The sequence below is a fragment of the Sardina pilchardus genome, chromosome 7 (assembly GCF_963854185.1).
Source record: "Sardina pilchardus chromosome 7, fSarPil1.1, whole genome shotgun sequence".
NCBI lineage: Eukaryota > Metazoa > Chordata > Actinopteri > Clupeiformes > Clupeidae > Sardina > Sardina pilchardus.
In genome coordinates, this window is record NC_085000.1 from 33,647,337 (window position 1) to 33,654,836 (window position 7,500).

Below are 7,500 nucleotides of genomic sequence, written 5' to 3' on the forward strand. Positions count from 1 at the left end.
CTATCATCTTCTGTACCAGAAAAGTAAAGAAAACAGTATTTAGTACCCACAATACCATCAAAATTAGATCTATGAAAAGGTATAGCAAAGAGAAATTTACAGATTGCCTAAATGAAGTAAATTGGTCATCAGTGATGCAATGTAAAGATGTTGATCAGGCTTGGCACTATTTTAAATTATCATTTCTGCAATCGATAGACAAAATTGCACCTCTTAGAGAAGCAAGAGTGAAACAGAGAACAGAACCTTGGATAAATGATGGTATACTGGAGGCCATACGGAGGAGAAATGGTCTTTATGAACAATTTAGGAAAAATAAGGATGATCAAAGCTGGGCAGCGTATAAAAAACTGAGAAATGAAGTGAGTAGATTAGTGGTATGTTCTAAAAAGACATATTTCAACGAGAAAGTTATGGAGTATAAACATGACTCGAAAAAGCTATGGCAGTCATTGAAAGAGCTGGGTTATAGCAAAAGGCTGAAAACCAAAACATGTAATATTAATCTAGACCTTGGAGATAATATTGTATCAGATAAGGATAAAGTAGCAAACAGTTTTAACACATACTTCTCTACTATTGCTAGTAAGCTGGTTGAAAAGCTCCCTGCCATGTCGAAACAATATGAAGAAAGTAAAGTTTCCGAGTTTTATTCCAAACAAGGGGTTCAGGCAAATTCATTTTTCTTAGAGAAGGTATCAGAGGAAGATGTACTTTTGAAACTTAAAAAACTAGATAGCTCTAAAGCTACAGGTCTAGATAATATCCCACCTCGATTCTTGAAAGATGCTGCGGAGAACATCACTCCAAGTATTACTCACATTATAAACCTGTCTATTGAGTATGGCTACTTCCCTAAGGAGCTCAAGTTGGCAAAAGTGATTCCACTTTATAAGAAGGGGAGCAAAATGGATCAGGGTAACTATAGACCCGTCTCCATTCTGTGTACTCTATCAAAAATAATTGAAAGACTTGTTTTGGAGCAGGTGAATAGATATCTCTTATCTTACAATTTATTATACGAACTCCAATCAGGATTTCGTAAATCACACTCAACCGACACATGTTTATTGTACCTATCTGACTATATCAGGAAGGAGGTTGACATGGGCAATTTTTGTGGAATGGTAATGCTGGATTTGCAAAAGGCTTTTGATACAGTAGACCATAGTATCTTATTGTCTAAACTGAGGGCAATTGGTTTTAACAACATAGCAGTTAAATGGTTTGACTCATATCTGAGGGAAAGGAAGCAAGTGGTGGATGTTGGGGGTAATTTATCCCAGCCACAAACTGTGCAATGTGGAGTCCCGCAGGGGAGTGTTTTAGGTCCTCTTCTTTTTCTTTTATATATTAATGATCTTAAATCAGTTTGTTCATGTGAACTGTTTTTATTTGCTGATGATTCCGCACTAGTGTTTTCACATAAGGACAAACGCACTGTGGAATCAACCTTAAGTGTTGAGCTTTTAGAAGTCAGTCATTGGCTATCGTTTAATAGATTATCTCTGCATTTAGGGAAAACAGAGTCCATCTTGTTTGGGTCAAGAATTAAGTTAAACAAAAACCCAGGTTTTGAAATATTAGCTGGTGACTCTGTACTTATTGCTAAGGATTCAGTCACCTATCTTGGGTGTGTACTGGATAGCCAGTTGTCTGGAGCTGGACAAGCCCAGAAAGTAATTACTAAAATAAATCAACGAGTGCGTTTTCTGGCCAGAATTTCCAAGTATTTAAATAAGAAGGCTATGCTGACCTTAGCAGGCGCTATAATTCAGCCCTACTATGATTATGCCTGTTGCTCCTGGCTCCTGCTCAAGAATAAACTCCAGACCTCACAAAATAAATTAGTCAGGACCATTCTAGATCTGCCCCCAAGAACTCACCTTGATCGTCATCATTTTGAGAGGCTGGGATGGCTGAGGGTGGAGGATAGAGTCTCTCAAATTGAGTTGAGCATGGTATACAAGATTGTACATGGAGATGTCCCTAAATATTTAAATAATTTCTTCAGTAGAGTGAGGGACGTTCATAACTACTCCACTAGGGGGAGTTCCACAGATTTTGTTCCTCCAAGAGTGAAATCAAAAGTAGGGAAGAACTCCTTTTTATATGTTGCGACTAGTCTGTGGAATAAGTTACCAGGTAACATTAAGGTAAGCAGTAGCTTGGATGGATTTAAACGTTCTACGAAAACATGGCTTAGAGATCAGGTAGTGTAGGGCTTGCACTTAGAATATGTATAGCTGAAGAATACTGTTAATGTAAGTGTTGTTTGTTTTTTTACAGTTTTAGTAATGCCACAGTGCCATTCTTGTCATTTTTACATCTGCTGCCATACAACATCAAAGGACCACAATGGAAATAAGCTTTTAAGCTTTATTGTGTTATCCTGACTCTCTGGGTTTTTTTTTAGATTAAGTATGTGGTATGGTATACTAAATAACTGAATCATGTATTTATTACAGTGCATGAAAATGCACTGTACTGTTCTTCCTCGGTCTTCTTCTTCTTCTTATTACAGTGCATGAAAATGCACTGTACTGTTCTTCCTCGGTCTTCTTCTTCTTCTTATTACAGTGCATGAAAATGCACTGTACTGTTATCCCTAGGCTTCTTCTTCTACTACTTCTTATTATTCTTCTTCTAACGCACGCAATTCAGCTTGAACCGTTTAACGTAGAAACTTCATTCAAACTGTGTTACGAAGGTCTTGCTTAGGACATCAGCGCAATGTATTTTTTAACTTTGTAACTTTTATACTTTTTAAACTATAAATTAAAAACTATTAACAATTTCCCCATAGACTTAACATTGCTCATTATGACATCACGGCAGCAATTAGAATGTTACCCCAGCTGGTCAGCCACCTGGGCACCAACTGTCAGTTTCTCTCAGGCTCCTCTCTGAAGACTACATATTCTGTTCCCCTGTATCCTCTGCGCACAGTATCAAAATAAGTCCTCCCAATTCCATCCAACTTTATATCCATTCATCTTCTTCAAACCATTCACTCATCCACCCATTCTAAACAGTCTGCCTATCAACAACATCAATTAGACGCTCTACATTGAACTTTTAAACAATCTACTCTGTCTCAGGCTGGCTCTCTTAAGACTAGCCAGTTAAATTGATTACACCTGTATCTGTATCCACTACTCTCAGTAGAGAGTATCCAACATTCTATCCATTCATCTTCTTCAGACCATTCACTCATCCACCCATTAAACTGTCTATCAACATCTATTAAACAATCTGTCTATCAACATCCATTAAACTCTCTGTCTATCAACATTAATTAGACTATCTACATTCAACTTTTAAATTATTTACTCTGTCTCAGGCTTTAAGAGTACTCTGGCTCTCTTAAGACTAGCCAGTTAAATTGATTACACCTGTGTCAACTACTCTCAGAGAGCTGTATCAGTGTCTCTCTTAACAAGAATATGAGGCACATTCCATCCAACCTTCTATCCATTCATCTTCTTCAGAGCATTCACTCATCCACCCATCAAACTGTCAATCAATATCTATTAAACAATCTGCCTATCAACATCCATTAAACATTCTGTCTATCAACATTAATTAGACTATCTACATACAACTTTTAAAGTATTTACTGTGGGTCCCTCTCAAGCAGCGTTTATATGTCGTCCCTCGCTCCTCGATCCTCAATGATCTACATAAAGAAAGATAGAAGAAGGGCTAGACTATCCCATTGTTGCCGCTCCATCATTCTTTATGTAGATCAGAGAGGAGCGAGAGAGGACGCGTAAACGCTATGAGAGGCACCTTCTGTCTCAGGCTTTAAGCATACAATCTCATTAAGACTACAGATCATGTTTCACTACTTCCTCTGTCCACAACTGTTTCAAAATAAAGGTCCCCACTGCAATAATACACTATTAAATCATTTAACCATTGAAACTACTCAACTACTGAACTGTTCAACCATTCCAACTGTCAGTTATCATCCACTATGCCTCTAGTCAACTACACGAAACCTCCATGTACCTAGCAACCAACATAGCAACCATTAAAATTAAGTGTTTATGACTGTTTCCATAGCAACCAACATGATTATACTGCAGTAACTTCTTGTTTCCTGATAGTGGCCACCATGGATACCCTAGCAACAAATGTTTCAAAATAAAAGTCCTCACTAGCAAGTTAGCTAGTTAGCATTGTTAGCATAGTTAGCATTTTTAGCATAACTGCAAAAAATCATCAACTAAGTTAGCTAATCAACCTGGTTAGCATTGTTAGCAAATTTAGCATTGTTAGCATAGTTAGCATTTTTAGCATTACTGCTAGAAATCATCGGTTAAGTTAGCTAATCAACCTGGTTAGCATTGTTAGTAAAGTTAGCATTGCTAGCATAATTAGCATTTTTAGCGTAACTGCTAGAAATCATTAGCTAAGTTAGCTAATCAACATTTTAACATGAATAGAAATCATTAGTTAAGTTAGAACTGGAATGTTTCATCTTTAAACTGTCTACCTTCACACTATCAACTCTCTGTAAACTATGCAACCACCATGTTTACCCTAGCTACACCTTAGTAACCATATCTACATTATCTATCTATTTTTGCATTTTCATGCACTGGTAATTCCTTGGAATTGCATTTCTAGTTATTATTATTCTTCTTCTAACGCACGCAATTCAGCTTCAACCGTTTAACGTAGAAACTTCATTCAAACGTTGTTGCGTAGGTCTTGCTTATGCCATGCCTGCTTTGTATTTTTCAACTTTGTAACTTTTATACTTTTTAAACTATTAGTTAAAAACTATTACAATTTCCCCCATAGACTTAACATTGCTCATTATGACATCACGGCAGCAATTAGAATCTTAGGCCAGGTGGCCGGCCACCTGGGCACCAACTGTCAGTTTCTCTGGCTTTAAGCATACAGTCTCTCAGAAGACTACATATCCTGTTAACTGTTTACTCTGTCCACAACTGTTTCAAAATAAAAGTCCTCACTGCAATAATACACTATTAAATCATTTAACCATTGAAACTACTCAACTATTGAACTGTTCAACCATTCCAACTGTCAGTTATCATCCACTATGCCTCCAGTCAACTACATGAAACCTCCATGTACCTAGCAACCAACATAGCAACCATTAAAATTAAGCGTTTATGACCGTTTCCATAGCAACCAACATGATTATACTGCAGTAACTTCTAGTTTCCTGATAGTGGCCACCATGGATACCCTAGCAACAAATGTTTCAAAATAAAAGTCCTCACTAGCAAGTTAGCTAGTTAGCATGGTTAGCATTGTTAGCATAGTTAGCATTTTTAGCATAACTGCAAAAAATCATCAACTAAGTTAGCTAATCAACCTGGTTAGCATTGTTAGCAAATTTAGCATTGTTAGCATAGTTAGCATTTTTAGCATTGCTGCTAGAAAGCATTGGTTAAGTTAGCTAATCAACCTGGTTAGCATTGTTAGTAAAGTAAGCATTGCTAGCATAATTAGCATTTTTAACGTAACTGCTAGAAATCATTAGCTAAGTTAGCTAATCAACATTTTAACATGAATAGAAATCATTAGTTAAGTTAGAACTGGAATGTTTCATCTTTAAACAGTCTACCTTCACACTATCAACTCTCTGTAAACTATGCAACCACCATGTTTACCCTAGCTACACCTTAGTAACCATATCTACATTATCTATCTATTTCTGCATTTTCATGCACTGGTAATTCCTTGGAATTGCATTTCTAGCTATTAAACTTCTTCTTCTAACGCAGCCAATTCAGCTTCAACCGTTTAACGTAGAAACTTCATTCAAACGTTGTTGCGTAGGTCTTGCTTATGCCATGCCTGCTTTGTATTTTTTAACTTTGTAACTTTTATACTTTTTAAACTATTATTTAAAAACTATTACCATTTCCCCCATAGACTTAACATTGCTCATTATGACATCACGGCAGCAATTAGAATCTTACGCCAGGTGGCCGGCCACCTGGGCACCAACTGTCAGTTTCTCTGGCTTTAAGCATACAGTCTCTCAGAAGACTACATATCCTGTTAACTGTTTCCTCTGTCCACAACTGTTTCAAAATAAAAGTCCTCACTGCAATAATACACTATTAAATAATTTAACCATTGAAACTACTCAACTATTGAACTGTTCAACCATTCCAACTTTCAGTTATCATCCACTATGCCTCCAGTCAACTACATGAAACCTCCATGTACCTAGCAACCAACATAGCAACCATTCAAATTAAGTGTTTATGACCGTTTCCATAGCAACCAACATGATTATACTGCAGTAACTTCTTGTTTCCTGATAGTGGCCACCATGGAAACCCTAGCAACAAATGTTTCAAAATAAAAGTCCTCACTAGCAAGTTAGCTAGTTAGCATTGTTAGCATAGTTAGCATTTTTAGCATTACTGCTAGAAATCATCGGTTAAGTTAGCTAATCAACCTGGTTAGCATTGTTAATAAAGTTAGCATTGCTAACATTATTAGCATTTTTAACATAACTGCTAGAAATCATTAGCTAAGTTACCTAATCAACATTTTAACATGAATAGAAATCATTAGTTAAGTTAGAACTGGAATGTTTCATCTTTTAACTGTCTACCTTCACACTATCAACTCTCTGTAAACTATGCAACCACCATGTTTACCCTAGCTACACCTTAGTAACCATATCTACATTATCTATCTATTTTTGCATTTTCATGCACTGGTAATTCCTTGGAATTGCATTTCTAGTTATTATTATTCTTCTTCTAACGCACGCAATTCAGCTTCAACCGTTTAACGTAGAAACTTCATTCAAACGTTGTTGCGTAGGTCTTGCTTATGCCATGCCTGCTTTGTATTTTTCAACTTTGTAACTTTTATACTTTTTAAACTATTAGTTAAAAACTATTACAATTCCCCCCATAGACTTAACATTGCTCATTATGACATCACGGCAGCAATTAGAATCTTAGGCCAGGTGGCCGGCCACCTGGGCACCAACTGTCAGTTTCTCTGGCTTTAAGCATACAGTCTCTCAGAAGACTACATATCCTGTTAACTGTTTCCTCTGTCCACAACTGTTTCAAAATAAAAGTCCTCACTGCAATAATACACTATTAAATCATTTAACCATTGAAACTACTCAACTATTGAACTGTTCAACCATTCCAACTGTCAGTTATCATCCACTATGCCTCCAGTCAACTACATGAAACCTCCATGTACCTAGCAACCTACATAGCAACCATTAAAATTAAGCGTTTATGACCGTTTCCATAGCAACCAACATGATTATACTGCAGTAACTTCTTGTTTCCTGATAGTGGCCACCATGGATACCCTAGCAACAAATGTTTCAAAATAAAAGTCCTCACTAGCAAGTTAGCTAGTTAGCATGGTTAGCATAGTTAACATTGTTAGCATAGTTAGCATTTTTAGCATAACTGCAAAAAATCATCAACTAAGTTAGCTAATCAACCTGGTTAGCATTGTTAGCAAATT